The 16,810-nt window shown below is 38.3% G+C and overlaps 1 protein-coding gene across 5 annotated transcripts in view; it reads left to right on the top strand.

Annotated features, from left to right (window-relative positions):
* The window catches only part of PDSS2 (decaprenyl diphosphate synthase subunit 2), a 273,431-nt gene that overhangs the window by 40,352 nt on the left and 216,269 nt on the right, over positions 1-16,810 (top strand). The window lies entirely within an intron of this gene.

Raw genomic sequence — 16,810 nt, 5'->3', positions numbered from 1 at the left:
TATTTTATTGTGTATTGTGTGTAAGCTGTATTGTGTATTTTAAAGTTGCTAAGAGAGTAGATATTTTTCTTTTCTGTAGATATTTTTTTCTTTTATTTAAAAATGCATAAAGATACCCACAAATTGAATCATGCTCTCTGCCTCTTTTTCTAATAACTTTAGTGGTTTCTGTTCCTCTGAAGATGGAGACTTGTAAGTAGCAGGGCCCTGGGTGGCGTCTTTCTTCTGCCCTAACCACACAGCATGCTTTCCCTTGGTCTTTTTGCTTTGGCTACATTGGCCTTTATACTCTACCCCAAACTCATTGTGTTTCCTTCCACCACAGAGCGTTTTCTCATGCTCTTACCCCTGCCAGGAGACCTTGCCTAGATGAAACATATTTAGCCTTTGATCTCAACAGTACGTTAACTTCCACGGAGATGCCTTCTTGGATAAGATTAGATTTGCCTTTTCCATGAATTAGTGGTGCGTTACCAACTCCTTTTAACTCTGGTGATAAATGGAGTTGTACATTCCTTGTTGGCATTGTTTAATGTCTGTCTCTCCCATTAGAAAAGAAGCCTCATGACGGTAGGGACTATGTTTATTTTGATCAGAGATGAAAAAAAGGAACCTATTTCATATTATTGTGAGGATTAAATGATTCATGCGATATGCTTAGCATGGTACCTAGCATAGAAGCATGTAATGCTACTGGATCCTACTATGTATTTTGTTTTTAGTAGAAGGAAATGGTACAATTTGTGGATAAATTAACTGGATAAAGTTTAAGGAAGAATTCTGACTCATCTTGGCCAGAGAAGGGATTACCTTTGGAAGGTAGTAGCTAGTCTTATTTGTAAAGTAACTAGCCTCCAATTAAAATAAATTAATTAAAAAATAAAAACAAAAACAAACAAGAAATTAGCTTTTATTTCTCCACTATTCTTGGCTCCTGTATCTGTCAAACTGCAAGAAAGCAGCTTTTTTCCCCAAAGTATTTTCCCCCTTTCCAGTTGCATTTCTCCCTTCCTTTATCTTTCTCAAGTAGGAGGTAGTTTCAAAAAAAAAATTCACAAAACAGAATTTTTCACATGAAATCTGGGAAGTTGCACATACACTTGCAGTTCTGTATTTGTCATATCAACCACAGTTGTAAAAATCAGGTAGAATTCAAGATAGTGGGATCAAAAATGATACAGCAGATATTTCATGTTGTGCCATAGGGGACAGGTTTATTGTAAATCACTGGGATCATATTTCCTATTGTGTAATTTATAGTGGCTTTAAAGAGTTTTAAAACTTTTATTCTAGCTGCTTAATATTTTCTTCCAGTGTTCTCCACTTAGCATAGCCCTCATCTCAGTTCCTGACATTGTGAAAATTGAATGATTATTTGAAGTGCCAGGTTTTTACTTTTCATGTATTAAGTATGTAAATTTTCTTTTTGGTTCACTTCTTTGGTTTCTTTATGTTCCTTGAATGTTGCTTGCTGCCTTGCTTCCAGGGAATTGAAGTCCTTATGCAAAATGAGATATGGCATAACTAGAAAGTATTGTTTCCTGCCATTTTCCTTCATGGTTTGGAGAAGGATATGCTTGGAGCAAAAAGCACAGATTTGGGGTCTGTAGGCTACTTGGGGTCCTCAGATCTGTTTGGCTTAGCTTTAAGAGTAAGTTGAAAAATCTGAATTTGCAGCCTCTTTTAAAAGTTCAGAAAGTATGGGAAAAGTGGGCTAGCATTACCACTTGGCAGCAATTGACAGTGCTCTGTAAGTATGAGAGAAACACTCCAGGCTGCTGTAGCTTTCTTCATCTTCTTGCTTCTCCCCAAATTCATGCCCATGCTTCATTAATTTACATTTCTTGCCTGGCTTCTGGCTTCTTTAAGCTTTTGAGATGTGACCCCAGGCACAGTGAGGTAGGACACTGTTCAGTTAAGAGCAAGAGAGGCTAAAATCAATGGTTTGCTGAGCTGGTTCAGTTATATAGTCTCAGAGGTCTTCCATCCCTGTGGCATCCTGATTAAGGGAGTTCTTGGTCCCTCCCCTGGTAAATGAGATTTTTTAAAAAATGACAATGGATGTCTTGTAGAAATAAGTTTAGGATGATTAAATAACCATTGAATAAGAGCAGTCAGGATTGGTTTTACTGCCAGGACTGTTTTCTGGAGCTGCCTATAATTCCTATTTATTTGTCAAAATATGTACCTGTTGATGAAAATGTTTGAGTTTACTGTTTTTTTCAAGAAATGTTTTTAGGGGAAATAACTCTTAACTAACAAGGTGATAAGTTAGTGAGTAGCCTAGAAAACCAAAAATGCCTCATACCTCCAAAATTCTAATTTTTTCTTCCATTTTTTTCCATTGTGGTAAAATATATATAACATAAAATTTACCATTTTAACCATTTTAATGCATATACTTCACTGATGCTAAGTATAATCACATTGGTGTACAGTCATCACGACTATCCACTTCTAGAATTTTTTCATAATTCCAACAGAAACTCTGTACTTATTAAACAATAACTCTTCACTCCCATTCTCTTCATGTCTGGTAAACTCTACTCCCCTTTCTGTATCTATGAATTTGTCCATTCTGAGTACCTTGTATAAGTGGAATTATACAATATTTGTCTTTTTCTGTCTGTCTTACTTCACTGAGCAGTTTTCAAGGTTCATCCATGTTGTAGCATGTATCAATTTGTTTTTTTATAAATGAGTAGTAATATTCTGTAGAAATAAGTTTATGGATATACCAAATAAGTTTATGGATATACCAAATTTTGTTTATTCATTTATCTATTGATGGATCAAAACTCTAATCTTTTGACTGCACTGCACCTTCCTTAGTGGCTAAGTTGTAGGGTAGATTATTTTTCTTCTTTTTCCTCACTGGCTTCTTGGGTTTCTTTCTCTCAAATTGCCCCAGGAAGCTTGCACTTCAGCATGACTTTTGGTCATTGTGACCCCAAAGCAATTGTGCTCCCTTTGGCCATTAGTGAAGGTGTATTATGTATATTCTGACCTTATCCTAACCCACTGTTTTGCTTAATTCTAGGAATATAGTAATTTCTGACTTGGTTCTATATGACTGTGGATTCTTTTCCTGTGAATTATACCTTCTTCCTGCAATTCCTTAGATATCTAGAAGGCTTAGCTTTCTGGTCTCAGTTGTGTACAATCACTAACTAACTGTGTGAGTTTAAGCTACATTATTCTTAATTATGAAATGAAGGGTTTTAGAGCAGATATTTCATATTTCTTCTCAATGATACGTTGTCATTCAAAACATGCTAGTTGCTTTCAGCCTGGTGGTAAAAGTAAAAATTGATGGAAATCCATTTAGGTGTCTGGGAATTAAGTAAGATTATATATCAGAAAGTACTTGGTAAGGGTGGTTTTACCATAATTAAGACTGACTGTAAAAAGAAAGTGCTTGGTAAAAGGTGGCTTTCCCATGATTAAGCCTGTAAAAAGAATCCCATGCAAAGCTGTTAGAAAAGCTTAAGAATTAAGTAAGAAACATAATTTCCTTATTGCATAGATAGGTGGGGCTGTCTAGTATGTCAGAAGGGAATGAGTTTAAGAATAGTTAACTGAGTCTAAAGGCAGGAAGACAACAGTATCTTTTTTGAACATTTTGAAGAACCAACTGATAATGCCTGTTTTGCACAACTGGGCTTCCCCAGTGGCTCAGTGGTAAAGAATTCACCTGCAGTGCAGGAGCCACAGGAGATGTGGGTTCGATCCCTGGGTCCGGAAAATCCCCTGGAGAAGGAAATGGCAACCCGCTCCAGTATTGCCTGGAAAATCCCATAGACAGAGGAGCCTGGTGGGCTAAAGTCCAGGGGTCTCAAAGAGTGAGACATAACGACTAAACAACAGCAGCAGGTGGATTAAAACGCCTGAGTAGTATGCAGTGAGTAGCGGCAGGCTATAGATGTTACACAGAAATTGGATAAATTCTAAAAATCTTATTTTGAAAATACTCATCTCACATGCTAGTAAAGTAATGCTTAAAATTCCCCAAGCCAGGCTTCAGCAATATGTGAACTGTGAACTTCCAGATGTTCAAGCTGGCTTTAGAAAAGGCAGAGGAACCAAAGATCAAATTGCTAACATCCACTGGATCATCGAAAAAGCAAGAGAGTTCCAGAAAGACATCTATTTCTGCTTTATTGACTATGCCAAAGCCTTTGGCTTTGTGGATCACAATAAACTGTGGAAAATTCTGAAAGAGATGGGAATACCAGAGCACCTGACCTGCCTCTTGAGAAACCTATATGCAGGTCAGGAAGCAACAGTTAGAACTGGACATGGAACAACAAAACTGGTTCCAAATAGGAAAAGGAGTACATCAAGGCTATATTTTGTCACCCTGCTTATTTAACTTATATGCAGAGTACATCATGAGAAACGCTGAGCTGGAGGAAGCACAAGCAGGAATCAAGACTGCCAGGAGGAATATCAATAATCTCAGATATGCAAATGACACCACCCTTATGGCAGAAAGTGAAGAAGAACTAAAGAGCTCCTCCTGATGAAAGTGAAAGAGAAGAGTGAAAAAGTTGGCTTAAAGCTCAACATTCAGAAAACTAAGATCATGACATCCGGTCCCATCACCTCATGGCAAATAGATGGGGAAACAGTGGAAACAGTGGCTGACTTTATTTTTCTGGGCTCCAAAATCACTGCAGATGGTGACTGCAGCCATGAAATTAAAAGACACTTACTCCTTGGAAGGAAAGTTACGACCAACCTAGACAGCGTATTAAAAAGCAGAGACATTACTTTGTCAACAAAGGTCTGGTCAAGGCTGTGGTTTTTCCAGTGGTCATGTATGGATGTGAGAGTTGGACTGTGAAGAAAGCTGAGTGCCGGAAAATTGATGCTTTTGAACTGTGGTGTTGGAGAAGACTCTTGAGAGTCCCTTGGACTGCAAGGAGATCCAACAGTCCATCCTAAAGGAGATCAGTCCTGGGTGTTCATTGGAAGGACTGATGTTGAAACTGAAACTCCAATACTTTGGCCACCTGATGCAAAGAGCTGACTCATTGGAAAAGACCCTGATGCTGGGAAAGATTGAGGGCAGGAGGAGAAGGGGACGACAGAGGATGAGATGGTTGGATGGCATCACCAACTCAATGGACATGATTTTGGGTAAACTCCAGGAGTTGGTGATGGACAGGGAGACCTGGCGTGCTGCAGTTCATGGGGTCGCAAAGAGTCGGGCACCTCTGAGTGACTGAACTGAACTGATAGAGCTATGGAAGCAAAGAGAAGAGGTAAACTTAAATTCTAGAGATCCCTTCTCATGTGAGCTGAAATAGCTAGCTGTTCCTGAGAGCGATTGCTAAGTATGGACTTGTTTTTAGGATTAGTTTTGAGCCAGGCAGAGGGAATCAGAGGGGAAAAGAGAAATCAGAAGAACTTGTAACAGTTGTGTGGGCTAGTTTGACAGATGGAAATTGGGGTAAGCCCAAAACGTATAGCCTTTTTTTTCCTTCACTGGACACTTGGGCTTCCCAGGTCGCACTAGAGGTAAAGAACCTACCTGCCAATGCAGAAGAGGTAGGAGACATGGGTTCGATCCCTGGGTCAGGAAGATCCTCTGGAGGAGGGCATAGCAACCCACTTCAGTATCCTTGCCTGGAGAATCCCATGGACAGAGGGGCCTGGCAAGCTGCAGTCCCTAGTGTCACAGAGTCAGATACAACTGAAGTGACTTAGCACAGACACTTGGTAAGTGATGGGTAGTGTCAGAGGCTGGAGTTAGCCTGGTATAACTGAGCAAAATCTCTTGCAGTTTCACAGTACTTAGACTTGCTAGGTTCTCAAATTTCTTGATTTCAAGACCCCTGTTCAATGCTGAAAATTACTGAAGACAGCAAGGAGATTTTGCTTCACTGGATTGTATTTGTTGATATTCACTGTATCAGAAATTCAGAAATTAAAAAATAAGAGAAATTTAAAATATTTACTAATATAAAAATAATAATAAACTCATTGAATGTCAATATAAATAATACTAGAAAGAATTAATTGTTTCATATTTTTGTAAATCTTTGGCTTAATAGCAGACAATGGAATATTCATATCTGCTTCTGCCTTCAGTTTGTTGGAAAGTGTTGTTTTGGTTGAAGTAAATGAAGAAAATCTAGTCTTACACTGTTACATAGCTGGAAAAAGCGGAGAAGGCAATGGCATCCCACTCCAGTACTCTTGCCTGGAAAATCCCATGGATGGAGAGCCTGGTAGGCTGCAGTCCGTGGGGTCGCTAAGAGTCGGACACAACTGAGCGACTTCACTTTCACTTTTCACTTTCATGCATTGGAGAAGGAAATGGCAACCCACTCCAGTGTTCTTGCCTGGAGAATCCCAGGAACGGGGGAGCCTAGTGGGCTGCCATCTATGGGATCGCACAGAGTCGGATATGACTGAAGCAACTTAGCAGCAGCAGCAGCAGCTGGAAAAAGAAGGAGTAATTTAATCATTTTTTCAGGTAGTTGAATATTCTTCTTTGATCTTATGGCAGAACTTGACAGGTAGTTGTTTCTTAAAGGTTAGTTGCAGTGTGGAATCTGAAATCATTTCAATGAACTTTTGTATATTATTACATTAAAATCTATTGTACTGTCTTTTATTTTGAATGAATATTTTACTCACCCATAATTTTGTACCATGCATTGGTCATTTGGAAACATTGGTTCACTCAGGTGTGCAAATCATTAGTATACAACATTAAAACTCCACACATGTGTTAGTATCACCACTGATCTTATCTGAAAAGTAGTAAGGAGTAAGAATTGGAAAGTTGCCAAGGTTATGGTCGCTGATATGTTTTCTGCAATTCTAATTTTTGCCTGAAGTTTCTAATTTTATTGTTGGCAACAAATGCTGATAGTTTTCTCTTTTGAAGTAATAGGCTCACTGCATTCATTTTTGTTAATGTAGTCTCTACAACTGTTTTATATATAGTGTTTGATATACAGTCAAATACTGTGAGAAAGGGCTTTTGTTTCTCACCATGAGAGTACAGGATCTAGAATTGCTGCTCTATATAAACAACTGGAAAACTGGACAGATACTTGAAACAATTGTCCTCACATACTGGACAACTGGTAGTCTTAACAGTCTGATTCCTAAAGGAATCAGAAGAGGTGAGCTCTGCAGTTGCTGTGGCTCTTTGCCTGGAGTCAGTTTCCAGACTGCGGTACAGGCGGGCAATCCCAAATAGAACCCTATGGTGTTGCTGACTGGTGTGAGACACAATCTTCAGACTTTGGGGAAGCCATGGTGGCTGGAATTTAAGGGTAATAACCATAGTGGAAGGAGTTATATAGATAAAGAGCTCTAGAAATCCGTATAGGAGTCCCACACTTCTGCACATTGGCTATGGTGAAATGCCATGATGTTGGGAAAGAACTGCTTCTAGGGAAGAAGTTATTAAGAGCTGTCAACTGAACACTTCCCAGTGCTGATACAGAATTAGAAGTCATTTGTGTTCCCATCACCAGAGTAAAAAGACCTCTCTGAATACATGGGAAATTCAGGGAAGACTTCAGGAGGGTCACCCACTTTGTAGTAGGACTAAATTCTAGAATGAAGACTATTCTACACCCATCCTGAACATAAGCCCCATGTGGATCAAATTGGTTTAGATGTAATTTAACTGCCCATTAGAACAAAGTCCAATCCTCTTTTAATAGAATCTAATACTCAAGAATACAAATCAGCAATATTTAGCATACAGTAAAAACATTATAGACGTGTCAAAAATTGAGAAAATATAACTTACAACCAAATGAACAGATTGAGTAAAGGCAGAAATGATGGAACTAACAGACAAGAATGTTGAAACAGCTAAAATAAATATGCTTACTTTAAAACAATGGTCTAATCTTCTACCTGAAGAAGTCTGTTAGAAAAGAAGAGCAAAGTAAACCCAAAGTAAGCAGAAGGAATGTAAAAATAAAGATAAGAGCAGAAATCAGAGATAAAGAAAATAGATAATAGAGGAAAAATATTAAAGCCAAATGCTGTTTTTTGTTTGTTTTTTTTCTTTTTAAAAGATCAACAGCCTCAGCAGTATCAGAAATGATATTGAGAAGAAGAGTAGGTGGAGACACGGGCAGTCCCCAGTTGGACATAAAGACAGGGTATTGAGTTATGGGGCAGCAAGAGAAGAGCCAAAACAAAGGCTAAGCTTCAAAAAGAGGAATGCCAAGTTTTCTTAGTGGAACCATTCTGAAATCAATTCCATAGTATACCTATAACTTCTGACACTAGAGTGAGGTGAGGAGAAAGTGAAGGGAGGCCAGGATGGAAGTCAGGGGGAGCCATCAAGTCATCTATTGATATCTATGTAAGTGGGAGTGAAAGGAAAGGTGGGTGGGAATAGGGATAACTGATCGCTTAGAAGAGAGTATGTTTTGTTTGCACTGTATTAAAAATTCAGATGCTGTGAAAGCTTTAGATATGGTCATTTTTCACTCTCAGATTTAACCTAGTGAATCAAGCCCAAGTTAAAATTGTATTTAGTAAGAAAGTGCCTGAACTTTTTTCTGTTGAGGATTTTCAAGATGAACATGGAAGTAAAAATCAAGAGAAATATGCAACGACTTGTGCAGTTCCCTGTCTTCACCCCTCTATCCCTGCCTTTATTTATTTATTTATTTTTTTATTTTTTTTATCCCTGCCTTTAAATGTGATTTTCAACACTTAAATATTTTACTGGGTTTTTTTTTTTCCTTTGGTTTTGTTTTGTTGTTTACTATTACTTTTTACTGCTGCAGGTAGTAGGTGACCATTTATGTACTGTAGGCTAGGTAGAAATAGAGAAAAGTTCTATTAGATACATTTCAGGTGAAGGAAAATCATTGGGCTGAATTTTCAAATTATTTTTAATAAGGGTAGAGTCTAGGGTTAATATTGATTTAAAAATTCAATCTTTTTAGCTGAGTTATCCTTTTTTTTTAAAGAAACTTACTTGAAAAGTGACTAAATTGCTTTTAATAAATTAATTATTAATGTGCCTGACAAAAGAGGAGTGTCTAGATTCTTTTTCACCAGATGTTAAATCTGGGTGTGTTAGGTTGTAGAATGGTTTTTACTGCCTGTCGTTTTTGTACTTGTTTGAATTGTTTGAATTTTAAAATAACGAGCATGTATCTTTTCTCTCCCCAAACAAATAGAGCTGTTAAAAAAAAAAATTTGCCTAGCACATAAGGAACGTAAATATTTATTGACTAAATGAATAAATAAAATGGATTCTATGGGAAAATTAAGGGTAATATTTATTGTGTTACTATTAGGTTCAGTTATAATGCACGTTGGTATTTTGGACATACTGGAAAGTAATTTTTTCTATAATTCTAGTTTGTTATGCACCTCCCCGGAGAAGGCAATGGCACCCCACTCCAGTACTCTTGCCTGGAAAACCCCATGGATGGAGGAGCCTGGCAGGCCGCAGTCCATGGGGTCGCTAAGAGTCAGACACGACTGAGCGACTTCACTTTCACTTTTCACTTTCATACATTGGAGAAGGAAATAGCAACCCACTCCAGTGTTCTTGCCTGGAGAATCCCAGGGACGGGGGAGCCTGGTGGGCTGCCGTCTGTGGGGTCGCATAAGAGTCGGACACGACTGAAGCGACTTAGCAGTAGTGGCAGCATGCATCACCCCCTCCCCCATGAAGTATGTGGGTTTATGCCATTCTAGTGTACTTAGAAATACCTGTAACTCCCTTAAACACCTACCCTCTTCATACAGCTATTGAAGGGAGAAGAGCATCAAGAAAAATGTTTGCTTTCAAATGATTTCTATACTCTCTCTGTAATTTATTCCCACCCCCCCACCCCCCAAATAGAAGGTATTTCTGCCAACAAGAGCTGTCTAAGGAGAATGTTAATCTTACTTCAGCAGACAGAGTTGTTTTAATACAAAAAGTTAATTAAAACATGCAGCCTGTTTGCTACCAGCCGAGGAGAGAAGATGGCTTGTCAGTTTTCAGTATCTTCTTTTACTCCTGTTTATCCTTGTAAGTCATCTTTTTGAACTCTACCAATTTGTTTGTTCCTTATCTCTCTTGAGATACAGTAGTGTTGTGGACTCCTCAGTTCGTCACTGATCTTGTGAGTAATGGGATTTCTTTTCCAGTTGCCATGTTGTTCTTATCTCTTCTGCTAGAATAAAATACTTAAGCCCTAAATGTAAAACCTGCACAGAAAGGAAGTCCTAAATTTCATTACAAATTATCTTTTCTTCTGTACCCCACCCCCCAAATCAGTTCAGGGTGCCTTTTTTAAAAGCATTTAAAAAATGTATATTTATAGCTAGAAATTATAAAAGCAAGTCTAAAAAAATTTTTTTTAGCCGTGATGGAATCCAGTTAGATATTCTGTTTATCACCAGATAGCAGAAACTCAACTGTTATGCTCTAGATTTTCAACAAAGGATGTTAAAAGTGAAGGTAGACTTGGATCATACATGAGATGAGCATAATGTCCTATTTTTTTCCTGGCATACTTTTTAATTACACTGTTTATTTTGGAATAATTTTAGATTTACAGAAAAGTTGCAAATATGTTACAGAGTTTTTTATCCCTCATCTCATTTTCCCTATTGTCGTGTAATGCAACCATGGTACATTTGTCAAAACTAAGAAATCAGTAGCAGTACATTACTATTAACTAAACTCCAGACTTTATTCAGATTCTGCTAGCTTTTCCACTAATGTCTTTTTTCTGTTCTGTGATTCAATCCAGGATACCACATTGCATTTAGATATCATGTCTCTTTGCCTCCTCTGTTCTTTGACAGTGTATCAGTCTTTATCTTTCATAATTTTAACAGTTTTGAGGAGTGTTGTCAGCTGTTTTGTTTATTATCATGTCTCAGTTTGGGTTTGCTTGATGTTTTCCTCGTGTAGACTGAGTCTATGTTTTTAGCGTTAGTGTAATACAACCATGGTACATTTGTCAAAACTAAGAAATCAGTAGCAGTACATTACTATTAACTAAACTCCAGACTTTATTCAGATTCTGCTAGCTTTTCCACTAATGTGTTTTTTCTGTTCTGTGATTCAGTCCAGGATACCACATTGCATTTAGATATCATGTCTCTTTGCCTCCTCTGTTCTTTCACAGTTTATCAGTCTTTATCTTTCATAATTTTAACAGTTTTGAGGAGTATTGTCAGCTGTTTTGTTTATTATCATGTCTCAGTTTGGGTTTGCTTGATGTTTTCCTCGTGTAGACTGAGTTTATGTTTTTAGGGGGAATGATACCACAGAAATAAATTGCCCTTCTCATCACATAATATTAGGGGTACATGTTGTCAATATGACTTACTATTGTTGATGTTAACCTTGAGTCATCTGGCCAAGGTGGTGTTTGCTAGGCTTCTTCACTATAAGGGTACCTCTACCCTCGATGCTCTGTTCTTCATAAGTCACTAAGTCCAGCCCATGCTCAAAGGAGGGGTAGATTAAACCTTTAGAGTATCTGCATAAATTATTTGAAATTTTGTAAGGAAGATCTGTCTTTTCTCCCTCATTTATTTCCTTAATCATTTATTGATATCAGTATGGACTTGTGCGTATTTATTTTATACTTAGAGTTGTAATTCCTTACTATGTTACTTTGCTGTTCGGGTGGTTCCAACTTTGGCAGATGGAAGCTCTTTCAGGTTGGCTCTTAAGTCCCCATCCTTTTGGGTTTTTTGAAAATTTCTTTACTGCAGGATGCTGTGGGCTCATCTTGTATTTTTTCTACCCTAGTTCTAGAATCAACCATTTCTCCAGGAAGCCCTGGTTCCATGGTTAGTGGTATTTATAAACCAATATCTGGGCAATGAATATGCTCATTGCTACTGGAATGTCACTGTTTCTAGGCCTTCTCAACAGACAGAGCAAGGAAATACATGTATATATACTAATTCTCATATATATATCTCTCTCTCACATCTTTAGTTATTTCTGTATCTTTTCATCTGTATGTATATTAAGCTAAACATCAGTTCATACTGATAACGCTAACTAATCCCATACCATAGAATTGTTTTAGCTTTCCCCTTTTGTTTATCTGAACTTTTTAGCCTGGCTTCCACCGTCTATTATCCATCTCTTTATTTCTTCAACTGTGGCATAAGTTTCAGAAACGTTAACTTCTATCACTATAAGAAACAACCTGCCAACTAGAAAACTGTTCACGTACAGTTCCTTTTTCTTCTACCCTTACTGTTTCCAATAAAAACATGATTTTCCAAAGTAATTTTAAGTCAGCTCCTTTTTTTTTTTCTTGTACCCTTTTCAGTGAGATTATGTCTGCATTCCATCTTGAGGTCCCCAACCTCTTGGTTGATTTTTTTTTTTTTAATGTGCATATATTAAAGTTTACTTTTAGTGTTGTAAGGTTCTTTGTGCTTTACCAGATACATAGTATTGGGTGTCTACCTCTCCAGAATATTCCCTCCACCCTAAAAATTCCCATGTGTCCCCTTTAGTAAACGGCTGTCCATTCCCCCAGTCCCTCACAACCACTTACTTGTTTTTCTGTACTTTTAGTTTCACTTTTTGTAGAATGTCATATGAAGAGAATTGCATAATATGTAACCTTTCAGGTCTGCTTTTTTTCACTTAGGAAGACACATTTAAGTTATATCTATCTTGTCTGAATCACTAGCTTGTTCCTTTTTATCAATGAATAGTATTACATTGTATGGATGTCTCACAGTTTGTTGTCCATTACCCTGTTAAACAGTATCTTGGTTGCTTCCAGTTTTTAGTGATTATGAATAAAGCTGTTGTAAAAACTTACATACAGATTTTTGCATGAACATGTTTTCATTTCACTTGGGAAAATAACTAGAAACGTGACTGCTGAGTTGGTTATATGGTGGATATGTGTCTAACTTGATAAGAAACTGCCAAGCTATCTGAAGTGGCTCTTAACATTTGCGTTTCTATCAGCGGTAAATGAGAGTTGCTGTTGCTCTGCATCCTTTCCTAGTGTGATTTTTAATAGTGTCCCCTTTCACTTTCAGTAGCGTCCTGTTTTGTATGATAAACTATGCAGTGTTAAGTAAGCACAATGACATATTCTGTCTTCTTGTTTTGTGACTCTCTTTGTGAGGAATTTTGGTGTCTCTGTTGAGTCTAGTATATTTTGTTGTTGTTGTTGAGAGATACAATTTTCCTCATTAGGAGCATGATTTTAAGTCTTCTAATTTCAGTAATGGTGGATTAAGGAATAAATAGGTAAAGGAAATCAGAATTAAGTAATTCAATTGGTTAAACAGTTGACATCGTATAATGATGGCAGTCTCCTTGTGAGGTTCCTCATTGTGATATCACTCTTCTAATTGTATATTCACTTTCTTTAATGACACCCACAAGCAATTCTGTGCATTTTTTTTACTTTTAGTTTTGCATTCTGACCATAATTTGGACCTTTCTAATATCTCACAGGATAGAGAAAATGAAATCATTACAGCTTATAATGTAGTTCTGTATCAGACTTAAAGGTTGAAGCCTCTAGGTTTAAATAGCAGGAACAGAAAGATATCTTTGTCTTTGTCTGTGGAACACCTGCATAGTAACTGTGGGTACTCATTATCCTTCAGATCTTTATGTCTCAGTGTTATTTTAATTTTCGTATTTATTCTTTGGATTCCAGATTAGATATTTTGGTTAACCTTTGGCATGCTGCATATTAGCTTTATCTTGAAGCCAAACAGAGCAAATAACACTTTTCTTTCTTTAAAAAATTTCTACCCTCAGATCTCTTTACTTACTCTTTCTTATTCATACAAAAATAATGGTATCAGTGAAAATGAGGGTTAAGGATTTGCTAAGAAAATTTATGAGCATCTCATTTTGTAGTATCTACCCAGGGTCTCTAGAGACAATTCATTTAAATGAAAATTGCTTATATTTCTAGAAATCCAGGCTGCTGCTTCACTTTGTCATGCAAGTGAGAATGCTGCTCACTGGTCCGAGGCCACAGGTGCATCTACAGGCCTGTCATCTCATCTTTCAGTTCAGTTCAGTTCAGTCGCTCAGTTGTGTCCGACTCTTTGCGACCCCATGAATTGCAGCACGCCAGGCCTCCCTGTCCATCACCAACTCCCGGAGTTTACTCAAACTCATGTCCATCGAGTCGGTAGTGCCATCCCGCCATCTCATCCTCTGTCGTCCCCTTCTCCTCCTGCCCCCAATCCCTCCTAGCATCAGGGTCTTTTCCAATGAGTCAACTCTTCGCATGAGGTGGCCAAAGTATTGGAGTTTCAGCTTCAACATCAGTCCTTCCAATGAACACCCAGGACTGATCTCCCTCAGGATGGACTGGTTGGATCTCCTTGCAGTCCAAGGGACTCTCAAGAGTCTTCTCCAACACCACAGTTCAAAAGCATCCATTTTTCGGCACTCAGCTTTCTTCACAGTCCAACTCTCACATCCATACATGACCACTGGAAAAACCATAGCCTTTAACTAGACGGACCTTTGTTGGCAAAGTAATGTCTCTGCTTTTTAATATGCTATCTAGGTTGGTCGTAACTTTCCTTCCAAGGAGTAAGTGTCTTTTAATTTCACGGTTGCAGTCACCATCTGCAATGATTTTGGAGCCCAGACAAATAAAGTCAGTCACTGCTTCCACTGTTTCCCCATCTGTTTCCCATGAAGTGAGGGGACCAGATGCCATGATCTTAGTTTTCTGAATGTTGAGCTTTAAGCCAACTTTTTCACTCTCCTCTTTCACTTTCATCAAGAGGTTTTTTAGTTCCTCTTCACTTTCTGCCATAAGGGTGGTGTCACATGCTTATCTGAGGTCATTGATATTTCTCCTGGCAGTCTTGATTCCAGCTTGTGCTTCCTCCAGCTCAGTGTTTCTCATGATGTACTCTGCATATAAGTTAAATAAGCAGGGTGACAATATACAGCCTTGACGTACTCCTTTTCCTATTTGGAACCAGTTTGTTGTTCCATGTCCAGTTCTAACTGTTGCTTCCTGACCTGCATATAGGTTTCTCAAGAGGTGGGTCAGGTGGTCTGGTATTCCCATCTCTTTCAGAATTTTCCACAGTTCATTGTGATTCACACAGTCAAAGGCTTTGGCATAGTCAATAAAGCAGAAATAGATGTCTTTCTGGAACTCTCTTGCTTTTTCAATGATCCAGTGGATGTTGGCAATTTGATCTCTGGTTCTTCTGCCTTTTCTAAAGCCAGCTTGAACATCTGGAAGTTCGCAGTTCACGTATTGCTGAAGCCTGCATGGAGAATTTTGAGCATTACTTTACTAGCATGTGAGATGAGTGCGATTGTGTGGTAGTTTGAGCATTCTTTGGCATTGCCTTTCTTTGGAATTGGAATGAAAACTGACCTTTTCCAGTCCTGTGGCCACTGCTGAGTTTTCCAAATTTGCTGGCATATTGAGTGCAGCACTTTCACAGCATCATCCTTCAGGATTTGAAATAGCTCAACTGGAATTCCATCACCTCCACTAGCTTTGTTCGTAGTGATGCTTTCTAAGGCCCACTTGACTTCACATTCCAGGATGTCTGACTCTAGATGATTGATCACACCATTGTGATTATCTGGGTCTTGAAGATCTTTTTTGTACAGTCCTTCTATGTATTCTTGCCACCTCTTCTTAATATCTTCCGCTTCTGTTAGGTCCATACCATTTCTGTCCTTTATCGAACCCATCCTTGGATGAAATGTTCCCTTGGTATCTCTAATTTTCTTGAAGAGATCTCTAGTCTTTCCCATTCTGTTGTTTTCCTCTATTTCTTTGCATTGATCACTGAGGAAGGCTTTCTTATCTCTCCTTGCTATTCTTTGAAACTCTGCATTCAAATGGGAATATCTTTCCTTTTCTCCTCTGCTTTTCGCTTCTCTTCTTTTCACAGCTATTTGTAAGGCCTCCTCAGACAACCATTTTGCCTTTTTGCATTTCTTTTCCATGGGGATGGTCTTGATCTCTGTCTCCTGTACAATGTCACGAACCTCCATCCATAGTTCATCAGGCACTCTGTCTATCAGATCTAGTCCCTTAAATCTATTTCTCACTTCCACTGTATAGTCATAAAGGATTTGATTTAGGTCATACCTGAATGGTCTAGTGGTTTTCCCTACTTTCTTCAACTTAAGTCTGAATTTGGCTATAAGGAGTTCATGATCTGAGCCACAGTCAGCTCCTGGTCTTGTTTTTGCTGACTGTATAGAGCTTCTCCATCTTTGGCTGCAAAGAATGTAATCAATCTGATTTTGGTGTTGACCATCTGGTGATGTCCATGTGTAGAGTCTTCTCTTGTGTTGTTGGAAGAGGGTGTTTGCTATGACCAGTGCGTTCTTTTGGCAAAACTCTATTAGCTTTTGCCCTGCTTCATTCCGTACTCCAAGGCCAAATTTGCCTGTTACTCCAGGTGTTTCTTGACTTCCTACTTTTGCATTCCTGTCCTCTATAATGAAAAGGACATCTTTTTGTGTGTTAGTTCTAAAAGGTCTTGTAGGTCTTCATAGAACCGTTCAACTTCAGCTTCTTCAGCATTACTGGTTGGGGCATAGGCTTGGATTATCGTGATACTAAATGGTTTGCCTTGCAAACGAACAGAGATCATTCTGTCATTTTTGAGATTGCATCCAAGTACTGCATTTCGGACTCTTTTGTTGACCATGATGGCTACTCCATTTCTTCTAAGGGATTCCTGCCCACAGTAGTAGATATAATGGTCATCTTAGTTAAATTTACCCATTCCAGTCCATTTTAGTTCGCTGATTCCTAGAATGTCGACATTTACTCTTGCCATCTCCTGTTTGACCACATCC

Source organism: Cervus canadensis, chromosome 20, assembly GCF_019320065.1.
Source record: "Cervus canadensis isolate Bull #8, Minnesota chromosome 20, ASM1932006v1, whole genome shotgun sequence".
Classification (NCBI taxonomy): domain Eukaryota; kingdom Metazoa; phylum Chordata; class Mammalia; order Artiodactyla; family Cervidae; genus Cervus; species Cervus canadensis.
Note: the sequence above shows the minus strand (reverse complement) of the source record. Positions and strands in the feature narration are given on the sequence as shown.